Source organism: Alligator mississippiensis, chromosome 12, assembly GCF_030867095.1.
Source record: "Alligator mississippiensis isolate rAllMis1 chromosome 12, rAllMis1, whole genome shotgun sequence".
Lineage (NCBI taxonomy): Eukaryota > Metazoa > Chordata > Crocodylia > Alligatoridae > Alligator > Alligator mississippiensis.
In genome coordinates this window covers 67,392,031-67,408,632 of record NC_081835.1, presented here as the reverse complement: position 1 = coordinate 67,408,632, position 16,602 = coordinate 67,392,031, and the positions used below count along the sequence as shown (strand labels likewise).

The 16,602-nt window shown below is 44.4% G+C and overlaps 1 long non-coding RNA gene across 3 annotated transcripts in view; it reads left to right on the top strand.

Moving 5' to 3' along the window:
* Positions 1-16,602, top strand: part of LOC102571410 (uncharacterized) — a 73,360-nt gene that overhangs the window by 29,058 nt on the left and 27,700 nt on the right. For 2 of the 3 annotated variants that reach the window (XR_009455969.1, XR_009455968.1), the window contains one exon: positions 14,101-14,244. The exons of the other annotated variant lie outside the window; for it this stretch is intronic. This is a non-coding gene — a long non-coding RNA (uncharacterized LOC102571410). The remainder of the gene's footprint in view (positions 1-14,100; positions 14,245-16,602) is intronic. 3 annotated transcript variants of the gene reach the window in all.

Below are 16,602 nucleotides of genomic sequence, written 5' to 3'. Positions count from 1 at the left end.
TGTTTTCCTCACTACATTACTAACACACAGCATGAGACAAGAGCATCGCATTCATGCACACACCACCTTTCTCTCAGAAAACATGATAGAATCAGGAACAGAGAGGAATAGATTCATAGATGTTAGGGTCGGAAGGGACCTCAATAGATCATCGAGTCCAACCCCCTGCACAGGCAGGAAAGAGTGCTGGGTCTAGATGACCCCAACTAGATGCATATCCAACCTCCTCTTGAAGACCCCCAGGGTAGGGGAGAGCACCACCTCCCTTGGGAGCCCGTTCCAGACCTTGGCCACTCGAACTGGGAAGAAGTTCTTCCTAATGTCCAGTCTAAATCTGCTCTCTGCTAGCTTGTGGCCATTATTTCTTGTAACCCCCGGGGGCGCCTTGGTGAATAAAACCTCACCAATTCCCTTCTGTGCCCCCGTGATGAACTTATAGGCAGCCACAAGGTTGCCTCTCAACCTTCTCTTGCGGAGGCTGAAAAGGTCCAGTTTCTCTAGTCTCTCCTCGTAGGGCTTGGTCTGCAGGCCCTTGACCATACGAGTGGCCCTTCTCTGGACCCTCTCCAGGTTATCCACATCCCTCTTGAAATGTGGCGCCCAGAATTGCACGCAGTACTCCAACTGCAGTCTGACCAGCGCCCGATAGAGGGGAAGTATCACCTCCCTGGACCTATTCGTCATGCATCTGATGATGCACGATAAAGTGCCATTGGCTTTTCTGATGGCTTCGTCACACTGCCATCTCATGTTCATCTTGGAGTCCACTAGGACTCCAAGATCCCTTTCCGCTTCTGTGGAATAGAAGTGGAACATAGAGGTATAGCGACTGAAAAATGGACACTTGGCTCTGAAAGTTGCTGGCATTTTTTTGTGGCTTGGACTGTACGGTGACAGGGTCTGCAGACACTTCCTACATAGTGAAGGCCCTGTCCTTGCTACGTCATCCACAGGAGCACATCTGGCATCTCTGGAGATCTGCATGAACTCCGGTGTGCCCCTCTGAGGGTGAAAAGGTCTGCGTGTGTAGGAGAGTGCCCTTGTGCTTATTCTGTGCATGGTTTGATTGGAGTCAGTGGGATGGTATAAGGGAATGAGCAGGATGCAGAGGAAGAATAGTTTGAAGACTTGGTTCCTGAACTGTTAACTGGAAAGTACTGTAGCAGAAATGGCCCTTTTCTGTTTGGGGTGAAGCTGACTGCCATTACTATTTGTGTGACAGTGAATGAAGGCAGAAGCTAAAGGGGGACTGCATCAAGCTGCCAGTCATGCAGGAATCACATTTTTGGTTTTAAAGTGTATTAAAATATTAAATAATGACTCTTGACCTGAGCACTGCACTTCGGGTAAAGTTTACCGTGGTGAAAATGTGTCCAAATTTTAAGTACCTTATAAATAGGGGTTTTATGTGGACAGCCTAACTGAGCCTAAGTAGGGCAGCATATAGACATTGCTACTCACGGTAGCACTGCTGATTAACTCAATAGATCACTCTCTCTGTGCTGGAATCAATGACAGTGGTTAAAGGTCTGTCCAATTGCTGTTTTCCCAGTAATGAGTTTATAACAAAGCTGCCACCAAATAGTTTAGTGTCATGTGTTTTCTCCTTTATTGATTTCAATAAAAAGGCTAATTTGGAGATGTGCTGGATTGTCATCTGTGGGTGGAGAGTAGTTAATATAACGAATGGCAGTGCTGCAGCACGATGGGGACATTTAAACCTGGCTCACTCCTCGAAAACAGAATGGGCTTAGCAGCAGACAAAGGAAAGCCCTGTGTTAATGCTCATTCAGCTTAGAACGCATAATGGCAGCTGGCAGGATGTTCGGTGACAGCTAATGTAGGCTGCGATGGGGAACGTATCCCAGGGGGAGCACCTGACCGGCTCAGTCACAATCATGCACATCCTCAGGTTCAGGGAAACAAACGTCTTGCGTAGTTGCCGTGAATGTATTGTCATACTCAGCATCCGAGCAAAGCCCCAGACCTTTCCTCATTCCCACTGTGGGTGGCAAGCGACTAGAAAATCCATTCAGCAGCAGCAGCAGCAACGGTGCTCAAGCTCTGGCTCTTGGGGCCATGTCATCCAGCTTGCGGAAATCATGGCTGTGAATATGTCCACCACTCCCTCACTGGCAAATTTCTGGCCCCCTGGGGAGCCCTGTGAGCTGGATGACATGGCCCTGTACACAAGCACGTGGGGTCACTTCGTACCTGGATCCAGGATGAGGGGCTGGGCCCAGCCCTTGTGCAGGGCTGTTCCGTGACTAGATCCAGTGCACTGGATCACACCTGCAGACCAACCTCACCTGCGCGATCCAGCTTACGGACTGGCCTCACACCAGCCCTCTGGTCTGCAGTGCTGGAAGGCTGAGCTACAGCTACAGCCTCGCAGGAGCTGCTTGGGAGCATGATGAGAAGGGGGAGGATCGGGGAGGATACTTTCTGGAAGCTAAGGGACCCTAGATTAGCTCCAAAGGCCCAGGGCTGTGTTACACTCAGTAACTGGCTGCTATTTCGCTAGCCTTGATCCCGTCTGCCAGGGAAATGCATCCTCCTAGAACATACAAAAAACTAGAACTCTTGGTTCCAAAATTGTACCTTTTATTAGACCAACTAGAAAATGGCAAGAAAATTGTCCTTTTCTGCAAGCTTTTGGGATCAAAGTCCCTTTGTCAGGCTCTGGGGAAAGTGTAGATGGTACAAGATGGTAAAAAGTCCCCATAGGTAAGAAATAAACTTCATTTTTGCACAGAGAGAGCTGAAGATGGAAGTCTGTCCCTCTGGGTCCATGAGAGTGTCTTTGTCTTTGTGAGCTGTGTTGAGTAGCTCTTTGATGTGTTGATCAGGTAGAATTCCTTCCCTGAAGGTGTCAGATGGGAGGCAGGGAGGTAAAAAAACTTCCTTGCAGTTCTGCAGTGAAGTTTAAAATCCTCCTAGAACAGGCTCTTGACAGTTCAGGACCCGTGTTTCATGTCACTGAGGAGGGTGGAGGAGAGGGAAATACTTCATGCAGCCAGTCTCAGGCAGGCGCTGGGCGTTTCCAGATCTGTGGGACCTTGCACTTGCCAGTTATTTCAGATTGGTAACTTGCTTTACATTCAAGTCCTGACTTTAAGAAAAGCCATATTTCTGAAGCCTCTGTTGACCTGGGCCAAAACTACTCATGTCTGTGCTACTGAAGCAGAGCTGAAGATGACTGAGTTAGTCCCTCTGCAGATCTTCACCCCGTCTTCTGCACCAGGAGACAGTGCAGGGCCCTCCTAGTTGTGCGTAGGATGATGCCTTCGTCTTTGTGTTCCACTACTTGTCACTCAATGCAGTGACTCCTTCCTGCTCCAGCTGCTTTGTGGTTAGATCTCTGTCTGTTCTCTGCTAGTACCTGCTACGTTACCTGTCGGCTTTAGGACTCTGTGATAGTTTTCTTTCAGGTTGCCATGCGTAATGTTTAACAAAAGGCTTCCCGAGCAGAAGTCAATGCAGGAATTGCTACAATAGTTAAGAAATGCAGAGCTTTCTGAAGTAAAGAAAAGTAGACTTTGTGGTATGTGGCTCCAAGCCATTTGAGATTGTGCCCTTAGCTTCTTAAAGAATTCTGGCTTTGGAAATATTAGCCTAAGCAGTTCTGAGTAATATTTCGGGAAAGTATTATATTGGCTTTAGCTACTATAAGTCTAGCATTAGTAACAAAACTCCAGTCAAAAACCTGATGAAAACAAGGCATTCTTGAAAGATTGGATATGTTTAAAAACAACATACACTTTGGCTGTATTAAAGGTTCCCTTTTTTCAAACGAAAAAGGATTAAAAATAAATCTAGTTTAAAGAGTTTTTAAAAAATAAAACAAACTAAGCCTAGTTTGACAATAAAGAAACCTTCTGTAGATGTGATCCTTTATGAATACTTAGCTTCCTTCGGTGCCGCATAGTGTGGGCATTCCTTGGGAGAACTGCTTTGAGTTGCTCAAGCTGTGAGGGGATGGAGAATTTATTCTTCAAACAATAGGTAACTTTTTGCCACTGGGGCCTTTGGAGGTTTCCCACCAGATACCCTCCACATGTGCTTAGACGCATCTTGCTGATGCTGTCGTCTCAAGATAAGAATGGATGGATTACTTTTATGGTAAGACTAGGATCTTTATGATTTCCACTGATCAAAGTACTCATGACACTTTTGGCGCTGAACCCCCAAGCCCCTTCAAAGTAATGGAAAGACTCTCACTGGCCTCTGTAGGCTTTGGACTAGGTCCAGACTGAGGAAGGCCTGCTCTTATTCTCCCTTTTGGAGTCGGTTCTCGCAGCATCGTGAGCCTGTTCTCGGCATGAAGAGTACTTGTGCTCTGTAGCCGCAAGAAGACCTGGCCCAAAAAGGTACAGAGTTTGTCCTGGCCATCCTTTCACGCCTATCCATCCTGTCTCTCTGGTGCTCCGCTCAGCAGCTCCCTCTGCTCCTCTGGCAGTTCCAGCTGTGCTTCCTCCTCCCCAGATGCCAGGTAGCTGCAATGGGGAAGGAGCTGGGTATCTGCCCCATTGCTCATGAGGGGAGGGGGACAGACTTGCCCTAGTTTTCTAGGCTCCATATACCCCCTTTTTCTTACTTCCTGGGAGAAAATCCTCCTGGGGGGAAGTGCTCTGGCTGCTGTCTCTTGCAGCAGGCCTGAGTGGCTGCCCTTCCCTCCCTCCAGCCCAGGAAGTGGGGCAGTGTGGAAGGCAGGTAATTGGAGGTGATTTCCCCCAAGTGGGACTTGAAACATGTGCCTTTTAGCTATCTGGCTGGGTGGTTAGACATCTTTTTATTTCCAGGGTCTGCTCCCTGGTGCATCCTGAGCCTGGAGAGGAGCTTGAGTAGAAGCCAAGTTTTTAAGAGTTGCTAACCATTCACCTGTTTATATCCAAGTGCAGAGGAGAATGAGAGTTGCATTTGATGTAATTATATTAGTGTAGTGAGGCTATGGAACTTCTTGCCACAGGGAGTTTTTGAGACCACGATTATAGTAAGATTCAAAAAGGTATGCAATGTTTATGTGGCTATTGAGGCTCTCCAGGATTGTCGTCATTGCTGATAAATTCTGAGGAAGGAATATTAAAATGCACGTCTTAGGTTTTAAGCTAATCTCTAATTATTAGGTATCATGGGAGCCATTACAGTGGGGATTCAGGCAATGTTCATCTGCTCTTGCTGAAGCATCTGGTGTTGGCCACTGTCCAGGAGGGCACACCAGGTGAGAACGACTATAGCTCTGACGTAGTCTGACACTGGCTTTGTCCATGTGATACCAGGCAGTAGTGAGCATGAAGAGGCAAGTCGAGGAGGCAGTGTTCCCATTCCTCTTCTGCTTTGGTCACTGGGAGCAAAGTGAGCCTGCAATCAGACTAACCAGTAGCTTTTGGATTGTCCCGCTTGTTGCGGTTGCATTTTTGCTCTTACAAGGACAAGACTGTAAACAAAATTGTTAGACATTGGGCTCAAAAACTTTGTTCTGCAATTTTTAAAAATCTGATACATAGATTGTTAAAACAAAGTGGCTTAACTACAGATCGCTCAAATACCATGGCGATGGACACTGCGAATGCCCAGATCAATTATCGCAAATATATTGTTCACAAATATACTGAATGTTAAATGTTTTGTAGAAGATGAGTACATTTAATTTTTAATGAACAAATAGGTATTTATTAAACAATGTCCATGCCTTTTGTTCAGTCTTCCAACTTATGTTTTGCTTTTTATTTTTTATTTAGCTAAAAGGAATAATCATTGCTTTGAAAGTATTTATGTAGTTCTGCATGTGTGCATGTTGAGACAGGCACCCTGCTCATGCCATCTCTTATTGTTGCACACAATGAATGTAAATACACAGGTGCATATCTCCAGCTGAAGCTGCTTAATGGGAGAGTTCTCAGTTTGGTTTTCATCTCATCTTATAAAAGAAATTGGTCAAATCACTGTGGTTTAAGATAGAAAAACACAACAAAAGCTGAACAGCTGAATGATTTTTGGCACGATATGAAGGAAAAAAATAGACACTGGTTCTTCTTTTAAATGAGTGCTGTGCTCAGCAGAGCAGAGATCAAGCCGAAGTTCACGTTATCGTCTCACGTACCTCACCTGGGGCTCTGTTATTGATAAGTCTGTCATCCCTGCTAATATTGGAGGGGTAATGGCAGCTGATGATTAGGCCACTCTTGAGCTATTAACTACATTTCTTATCCCTTTTATAAGAGCTTCTTAGTCAGCTGGGAAACAAAGGCTGCCTTCAGTGAGCTAAGGCCCAAATTGTGGGCCTGCATCCTGCAACCTGAAAGGCACAACTGTTACACTTAGAGGAGTCTCCGAAGTCAGTGAGGAGGTAAATGTCAAAGGTTACCCAGTGGTGTTATCTGAAATGAGCGGGCTCTGACTGCCTCTAGTGCTGACAGAAGCTTGCAGGGAAATTACAGAAAATTGCCTGTTTTGTCAACATTTTCTCGGGAGGTTTAGGGAAAAAAAAGAGGACTCTAGTTTCAGAGAGTTAAAGGGACTCAGTCAGCCCAGAATTGACTGACAAACACTCTATTATTCATCTATGTAAAAAAGTGATATTTTATATCATTTATTTGAGTGATTGTTAAGTGACTGGGTAGTGACTTTGACATGCAAGATAATCCCAGTAATATTTCCAGTTCTTGTCTCAAGGTAGACTTGCACGTTTGTCAGTGCTCGTAATAGATATTCAGAACAGTAGTAGTGACAATGGGCTGGCTCCCAGAAATGTCTCTTAAGGACTCCAAGCTGGACTGAGGATCCACACTTAAGTATTCCAGTAAGGGGTGCATGGGAGCCGGGCAAAAAGAAGGCAGGTAGAGCGTAGCGAAACACAGCTAATGGGGAGAATTGCTGAACTTCCACCCTTCCTCAGCCTGTCCACATGTCCCTGGGAATCCTATGGCATTGCATTTTAAAAAACAGTTTTGCTTGCATTACCCAGGTTATAACATTTTATCAGGACTTCCTCAGATGAGCAGTTCTGAGCCGTAAGCACTCTTGTCCGAGTGATACAAATATTAGAATTGAAAAAGTTACGTAGACAAACCTGGCTTACGCTAATGAGTAACGGGTGAATTGCGAGGGGATCAGGTCTGTGACCCTCATTGTTGTGTTGTTTTTTTTGCAGCAGGAGCAGGTTCCCAGTCAGGTTTGCATGATATAGGTGCGTTGCTTAATGAATTTGCAGCAGCTCAGGGCACCTTAACTAGAGCAAATTCATTACTGTTGTTTAAAAAGGACAGGTTCCACTGCATAAAATTCCAGAGAGGCTCCATTATGATGCAAAGAGTAATCGGATAACCATTTGAAAACACAACCCATACCACTCTACCTAAATGACCTTGTCATGGCTTACTGCTTTTATTCATAGCCCCAGGTAGTCAGCTTTTAAGTATAGTGCTTTTTCGAGAATATTTCAGTCTTTGCCATAAGCAAATTAGCACCTGTTAGAGCACAGTCCGTGGCAGTTAGTGTCCCTACTGTGTTTTCATGAACTACTTAGGGAGCAACTTGAGTTAAGCCAAGCAGATATTAAAATTGACTTTAGAAGCCTCATACTGACTTTTTAAATACTTTATTTGAATCCTCATTTTTTGGGTGCAAGTCAGTGATCAATAATTGGCTGGATTTGTAATACCTGTGTTTTTGTTGTTGGCTGCTGGTCATTATTTACTGTCAGAACTCCAGGGAAAATGACACATGGCACCAGCGTACTATCTGAGGAGCATTATATAGTTCAGGTGTGAATTTTTTGAAGAGTAAACTGCAAATGAATAAGTTACTCCGAAGTAACTTATTAATATAAGAAGTGGCCTTAGAGTGGAGATGACTAATGCTGCTTCTGAAAACAAAACCTGCAAAAATAAATTACCCAAATACAGAAATGTATTGCATTCTCCTTTTGAACATTAAAAGAAATCCACAGTTTCTATGCTAGAAATTAAAGTCCCCAGGTACCAGAAAATGATAAAATACTAGAAAATACAGTATTTTCAAATACCCAGTACAAATTCTGTAAAAGCAATTTAGTATGCTTCTTAAACTGGTTGTTGTTTTGACCTTTGGGACCTGGAATGGTTTTGGGATCATTCTTACAAACACCTTTTGGGATCTAAGCACACCAGTTTTACCACTGGAATATGATGCTGTGGCCCTTTACTTCATATTCAGTAGTAGAAAGAATCCCAGTGGAACCAGGACAAAGCTATTCTGGTGTTATTGTTATCCCATTGTGATACTTGCTAACCACGGTCAGTTAGCAGTGACAAACAAGGGTAGTGCACGCAAGCGCATGTGTACAGAGAGATGATTCATAGAGCAGTTAAAGGCTCTTTAAGAAGAAGAAACTAATTACATAGAGATGGGGGAGAGCATTATTTATAGAAGTACAAAATTCGCATATCTCTTGTTTATTTAGAGATTTAACTCAAAAGGATAGAATCATAGAGAATGAGGGCTGGAAAGGAGCTCAGGAGGTCACATCAGGTCCGACCCCCTGCTCCGAGCAGAACCAGCCCCAAGTACATCATCCCAGCCAGGGCTTTGTCTACCCGGGTCTTAAGCACCTCCAGGGATGGAGACTGCACCACATCTCTGGGGAGCCTGGCCCAGTGCTTCATCACCCTCCTCGTGAGAAAATTCTTCCTAATATGTATTCTAAACTTCCCTTGCTGCAACTGGAGCCCGTTGCTCCTTGTCCTGTCATCTGCCCCCACTGAGACCAGCCCAGCTCCATCCTCTTTGCAGCCCCCCTGCAGGGAGTTGAAGGCTGCAGTTAAATCCCATCTCAGCCGTCTTTTCTGCAGACTACATAAACCCAGTTCCCTCAGCCTGTCCTCGCAAGTCATGTCCCCCAGCCCTCTCACCGTTTTTGTTGCCCTCCCCTGGACTCTCCAATTTGTCAAATGTTTAGGCTATACAAGAGCTGATGGCACTGTCACCTTTTCAGTTTGCTGTCTAGCTCACTGGACCAGTCACCTAGCTTACTGTGTTTAGACCTAGTCTCTCAATCTAAAAATGGCATAATGCAAACAGAATGGGGTCCAGAGATGGATGACAAACACATTGAGATTAAAAAAATTCCTGGAAAATACTTAGGACTGGTTTGTTGAGGAAAGAAATGCACACACACACAAAGAGGGGGATGTCAAATACGTTTAGAGAAGGTTGGTCAGGCACTCTTTACTGCTCTCATAATACAGGAACAAGGGGGCTTCAGATGAGAGGCAGTAGATACAATTAAGGAAAGGAAACGCTTTTTACCCATAATCATCCTGTGGAATTTGTTGTCACAAGATATCTTTGAATCCAAAAGCTTAGCAGGATTTAAAAAGTGTTAGCCATTTATTCGGATGCATTATATAAGATAAGATAAGAAAAGAAAGATACAAAACCGCATGCCTCGGGCATAAGCCAGAGCACTAAATAAATGGGGTTTTGGAAGAGACAGCCATTATAATGGAATGGAGAATTTGACCCATGAAGTGTCAGGTGCTCAGTTTGGGCCCAGTGCAGGAAATGTGGGAGGTGGGGTGTTCTGTGGGTTTTTGCAGTGCTCATTGTGTAGTAGTCTGTCTCTCATTTTACCTTGCATACAGTCTGAGCTCTCATTATTCTGTCCCACTGAAGAGCGCTCTGCATTCCCTTCTTCTGTTTCAAACGCTGACGGTCTTTTCACTCGGCTCTTCAGCAGGTGGTAGAAAGGCTTTTTTTTAAAAAGCATTGGCCTTTCTTTGAACAGCAGCAGTGATTGCACTAGAGTAGACCCCAAAGGAGAAAGTGAAATAAGAAAATAAGGTTAAGCCTGTGAATGCGTGAGATCTATGAGGCTGTCAGATTATAATAGGGCCCAGTATTTAAATGGCAGAATTAAATAAGACACAGTTGGGGCCAACTGGTTTCCTTGCAGGCATTCATAAAACCAAAGTAATGCTAGTTGGATCATAGTTAACGTTGCTATTGAAGTGAGTTGCACTCGTCTGTATCTTGGCTTCCTTGTAGAATGATGGCTTCAGCAGACTCGTATGTTAGCCTAACTGGTCCTCTGGAGTAGAAGGCACTTTCTCTTTTGTTTGGGGAATATTATTTGTCAGTGATAAGATAGTTGTCCAAGACATTTGTAAATATGCTAATTTTGAATGCAAGTGTTATCGTGTGGATGAAATTTAGCCCTGGTGGTTTTCAAAAAGAAAACACATTTCTTGCTCGCAAGGGTACACAGACTGCTGGAAAGCTCCTCACAAAAGCAGAGACCTGTATTTCCTCATTGAAGTGGTTTCATTTATGCTTCTAAATCCATGTTCTGTTTTAGCCTTTTTCAATCTTCAGAATTAGATTTTGAATTTTGGGCGAAAGTTTGGGTTGCACTTGATTTTTATGCAAAGGTTTAGGTTGGTCCTCATTTACTTTATGATGGTTCATCCATCCCTAGGGTCCCTGGAAGATGTTCATATAATCATGTGATTGGGATAGAGGAATTTTATGCCTGATCCTCACATGTGCATGGTAGGACTTCTGATTTTTGGCATTGGGGATAAAATTCCTCTGATCCCAGGCACGTGACTACCAGTACAGGGAGTCTGGACTTGGGACTAGATCCCTGATGCTGGGCTCCCTACCTGCTGGCCTCTTGAAAGGCAAGCATGGTGGAACTGGGAGCCTCTCTGATATCAGGCTCTCCAGACCCGAGACTTTTAAAAGGCTTGGTGCAGCCCAGTATGCTTCTGCCCTTTGAATATGCTGACTACCCACAGGACGGCATAGTCAAGGGTTGTGCATGCAGGTGGGCTGCACACACAGCTTCTGCATGTCTAGATGCCAAATGTTTAAAATTAAGTGTGATACAAACCAGCTACAAAGTTGTTCTGCATTAAATGGGAATGTTAAAAAGTAGAGTGACTTTGTGACTGGTTTAGGATTTTATTGGATCTGAAATATCTTGCATATGTCTTGTTGCCATTTACTGTGTAATCGCATGATAAATGTAATGTCTGTGAGGGGCCCAGTGATGCCAGAGCATTGTGATAGTTAGGCCATCAGAACAGGTGCCATGTGTTTCTCTTGTTTGCTTTGCAGTCCAAGGCCCGCCTGGTTCCTGTCAGAATAGTCATACTGTAGCAATGTGTGCATTTTGGCCAGACGGTGGGGCCTGATGTCTACCAATTATTTATCCCTTTTTTCTCTGAAAATATTTTTCTTCAAATCATGATGAAACAGAAGTTTTCAAACTTAAAACTGAGACCCTAGTTGAAGGAGGACCATATGCATGAGTCCAACGAGTTGCTCCAGCATCTGGTTTGCGAAACATTTATTGTTCTTGAAGGAAAGCAAGCACATATGTTCTCTAAGAAGCAGTGGAGAGGGAACTGCTGCCCTGTTGTTTACTGCTTTCATAGAGAAGAGCAGAAATGGTGGATATGATGAGAGAGTGGCAAATGGGAGCTGGCTTTAAACATGGCATTTAGCTCACAGCTTGGAAGAAAAGCATCACATCAGCACTGTCCAGCTGCTTTGATTGAAGGTTGCCGCTCAACCTTTGAAACGAAGCTTGTTTGCAGGTTGTACCAAACCTCCTAGGCCTCTGGATACAGCCAGACATTAAAGAGCAGAGCCTCAGGTGACCTGAACCAAGTTCTGTAATGTAAATAATATTGCTTTCGTTTTCTTGCCACCTGCTTGCAGGAATGTGGGGAATTTTTGTTCTGTTCTTACAAAAAGAATGCATGACTCAGTTTACCCTTCTCACTTTTGTATTTTGGCCTACAAGGACTGAAGGGTTGTTCACACAGGGATATATCGGTTGGTCTTAATGAACTATCAAGACTAGTTCATGGTGGGAATGGAGGTAACTTGGAGATGCAGTAAAAACAACAGTGATCACTTGGACTTTAACTGGCTCCTTAGTAGCTAAGGAAGTCAGCACTTAGGATGACAAAGTGACTGGAACTTAGAACAGACCAAGGCCCTGAGGTGCCAGGAGAAGAACTGTGCTGCTCACTGCAGAGCGATGGCATGGGGCAGAAAGGCAGGCAGTGCACCACTGTAGACGTTTCATGTAAGCTCTGCTCTTTCATCATAAACTAAGGACCTTATAACACTGTGCTCATGTTAGCTGACAGAAGCTGTCTTGTCCTGAAAAGGCTGTCCTTAGTTTCTGCAAACACCTGTGGGTATATTGCATCCAGCAGGCAAAGTTTCCAACTGGAGTTCAGGTTCCTTTGAACTCTCTCAGGATGAGCAATGGTGGGGTGCCTGTAGGTGTGCTGTAATTACAGCATGTCAGAGCAGACTCAGTTCATCGAGTCTTCTGGAGCGTGGTAATTACCGCACTCCAGCCAGCCTCCATGTCTCGTGTATCAGCATCCCCTCACTTCAAAATGGTGGTGGGGGCACTTAACTAAAGCTCATTGAACAAGCCTTAGTTCAAGTGTCCCTGCTGCCATTTTGAACAGGATGCTGCGGCAGAGCCACTCTAATTCAAGCACCTTCCTCCACCCCCAGAGCACCTGTAGAAGTGCCCCTGGTACCTGGATGCAGGAGTGGAGCCAAACCATGTTTATCTTGTTACTCAGTAATGAAGTATGTAACCGAAATTGAAAAGAGGAATTTAAAGGAAGCGAGCCCTATGTTTGTATGGTGCACAATGCGCATCGTGCCTCAGCTGGATAGAACCAACCCACATGCCCACTGAAACCCAAGCCTTATGGTACTTCAGGAAGTTGCCAGTCAGATTCACCAGGCCCCCAGGTTTCTATCTTTGGATGAGAGTGCTGATATAGATCAGCCTCTCAGTCTCTAAACCCTGGCACGGGGGACTTTCCCTTCCCCCTGAGACAAGCCATGTCCTTTTGCCACAGATCTACAGCTTCTGCAGCAGCAGCAAGGTCAATCCTGGGCTTGCTACCACCTCTTTCAATTCTGTATCACAGGCTTTTGTTGCATCGATGCCCAGACTTCCTCAGCATAGCTGAGTTGCAACAGGTTGCATGATTTCCAGAGCTCGGGAGGCCATACTCTCTGGATTGACTCTTACAATGGACGCCTGTAGAAGCAACAGTAACAGCTGAGAACGCACTTCTGAGAATGAGCAGAGATGAAACGGAGCTTGCTGGGATCTTAGGAAAAGCCCAGGTTGGGTTTAGCTCCAGAGAGGCTGACAGTCCTGTTAGATTTTTCCCTTATTTAAACAGCATTAGTTTTCTTGTCTCTCCTCAGATACTTCTGCACTTGGTGCTTTGAGCTAGGAGACTAAACAAGGAACACAAGATGCAGCAAGAAGAATCAATCTATTGTGAGGTGACCAAGATGAAAGGTGCTGGGAACTTCTCTCATTTTCACAGCATTTGTCAGCATCTGACTGTTCATGCAAAACTAAAGAGGCTTCCAGGCAGGGAGACTTGTTTATACCATATCTGGGAGACCTTTGGCGGTGCAGAGAAAATTCTGGATGTTAATGTTGCAGAACACCTCTCCAGATCCATTTGGCTTGACCCATCTCTTTTGCTGATATTGTCCTTACGTGTACAAAGAAGGAAGTGTCTTGGTATTATGCTCATGGTCCTACCTGGGACCACTGCACTGGTTGTCTGCTGATTTGTGACCATTTTAATAAGGTTCAAATTGTTAGATTTTACCATTCGTATTGAATGCATTGTTTAAAAAAATGGGTAGCTTTCAAGACTCTTCAAAAATAGGAATTTCCTTGGAGAACTACTGTACATTCCTTGGAGAAATGTTGTACATTAAAGCACAACATTCAAAGAGAACTGCTATTATGACTCATTTATACTAGTGGTGATTTGTATATGACAGGATGTCAAGGATATGTTCAGAAATATGATACTCAGTACATGAGATCTCTCTGTTCGTTTTATTCTGTGACTCTGCAGCTCACCTTGTGACCTCTGCAAGAACATTCTTGGCTCTTTCGGAGCACCAGATGTCGGTTTCATTAGCTAACCATCTACTTCTCTGTGTATTAAGAAAGCTCTGAGTTACACAAAATTGCTCTTCAGAGAGAGAGAGCAAGAGAGCATTTCTGTAACTTATGATCTTCTAATCTTTTAATTTTGTCAGTACCAGCATTCTGCTCTGAATCCATTGAGGCTGCCATCAGTTATCAGAGACCTGGGTCTCAAAATTCACTGCTGCCAGATCATCTAAAAATATCCAGCGGTCCTTGGTTTTGAAAACCAGATGATTTTGACTGCTTCATGTACAGTAAGTATTACCCAAAAATGCTTCTTGTTACCATTAGTATTATGAGTCTCAGATTGTTAGAAGTTTCTTGGATCATGACAATATGAACAGCCCCTCTAGCACATTATGGGAGCTGATGGAAACTAGCAACCAAGCAGTAAATAAGGAGAGCTACAATAGCAACATAACCTGTTGGTCTTTGCGCAGGCCCTGTAGCAGAAGTTTTGGTTTCTAAAATATCTATCCCCAGCAGAAAACCTTGCGTTCAGGAGAATGAAAGCAAGGTGCAACTGCCCAGATGTGTGAGCGTTCCTCCTTTGTAGAGTTGTTTTCATGGCACTGGAGAACTTGGCCATTCCTCGATGAAAACAAAAACACTTTGAATTCTTTTGTTCCGTCTTTAGCCAACTGAAACACAGCCATCATGCCTTTGGGGGTGATCGTATTTGGTAGTGTCAAATGAATTTTTGTTTTGTATCACTTGTTGCACTGACATAGGATTGAAAATATTGTCTCTGCTGAAAGGAAAGATTACAAAAATGGTCTGTCTTAGTTCCCAGGCATGACATCTTGACCACAGATGCAGCAGGCATAGAATCATCTCAAATTCATAGTATAGATGCAGGTTTTCCTCAGTACAGCTACAGTCACAAATACTGTCCAAGCAAAGAGAGCTCTGAGTGCTGGAGGGCTGGCATGCAGCACCCAGAAGCATACCTATGCCTCCTCTCAAGCACAGCTATCAGAGATCGACCTGTTCCCAAGGCTTTTGCATGGTGAGCTGTCCAGTTGTGCGTGGTGTGTTACAGACTGCGGTGACTATATGCCTGGGGGTTCCAGGCGAGGTCGTGTTTACTAGCCAAGCTAGAGTTTTACAGAGTGTTTCAGTCTCCCCAACATGGTGGTGGCAGGAGTCGGGGTGGTGGCCAACAGATGAATTCATTCTCAGCTCTCTGCAGGGCCCATTCCCTTTGTGTATGGCAGGAGCTCCTGTAAGATGCTGCATCTCCACCATTTTGCAAAGGGTAGGGATTTCCCCCCCGTGCTTTCGACATCATTAGTCTTGAGGGTTCATACAGAATGTGGCAACAAATCCCTTTAATCTTCAAACACCATAACCATGTGTAATGCATCCACAGCTGCCTCGTGTTTCCCACAACAGCTGAGCGATGGGAAAACAGTTCAACTAGTACTTGTCTTGCAAGGGTCACTGATTTATTCCTGCAGCAAACTTTGCTTCCAGCATTTCTCTGAGTGGATCTCATGCTCTGTATGGTTCCTCTGGGCATACTGAGAGACCTACTGAGTGATATATCCCAGCCCTTGGTCCTGTCTCATATCCCTCTCACTTACATTTTTCTAATGTTGAGAAAGGCGGCAGCAGCAGAAGCATCTGCAACAGGAATAGTTGTGAGGTTCAAAGCTAGAGAAGCTATCAAGGGCTTTTACTCTATTTGTTTTATTTATTTATCTTCCCCTGCCATCAGTATCCTGTGGTCATGGCATACTTGTTCTACAGATGTCAGGATTTTCAATAACAGCAAAAATTATTTAGCTCACTTCAACCACCCATAAGATCCAGACTTCTTTGGCTAGAGTCAGCAGCAAAGAGGAAGAAGCATTAATGGTCTTTTGGGAAGAGAGTGATAATATCCTGCCAGTTATCACAGTCTTATAGAGAAATGCTAGGCATAAAGCATTAGAGCAAAAACCTTTCCACCTTTGTCTAACTTTCCAAATACATCTGTCCTTTGACTTCATGTCTGTCCTGTGCTGCTTCTGAGATACTGGTGGCAGTGAAAGCATATTGTGCTTTGGATCAAGGCAGAGTAAATATTGCCAGCAGGCTCCCAGACATTTGTGCTGCCCTGTAGAGATTGTGGAAATGTGAGGGACCCATTCCCTTTGGAGGTCTGGCAGTCTGGACATAGACAGGCAGTTTAGTGCTTACGTATTATGCCTTGTTTTGATCTCAACAGGATTCTCAAACCTAGTGATTTAGTCAGGTGGAGGGACATGGGCACAGTCACTTGGATCAGATAAGTAGTCTGCCTAGCCTGCTTTGCAAGGTGCTGCATGTGAAGGTGCAGAACATGTCATAAATTATGATTATGTAATTACTTCATGAGGGTCTTTGCACAACAGATATTTGTTACCCATACTTTTTGTCTCGGTATTCTCTGGCAGTGAGTTACATTGGTTATTCAAGGGTAAAAAGAGTGTTGGTTTTAAATCTGTTGCCTCTTAGGCATGAGAGAGGAGAGTTTTTCTTATGTCCCAACCAGCAGTGAGACTGCAGTGATTGGGGCACAGTTCAGAGTACTATCGGGGCATGATCCCACCAGCCCAAGCTCTGCCCCTGGAGCACAGGAACTTCTG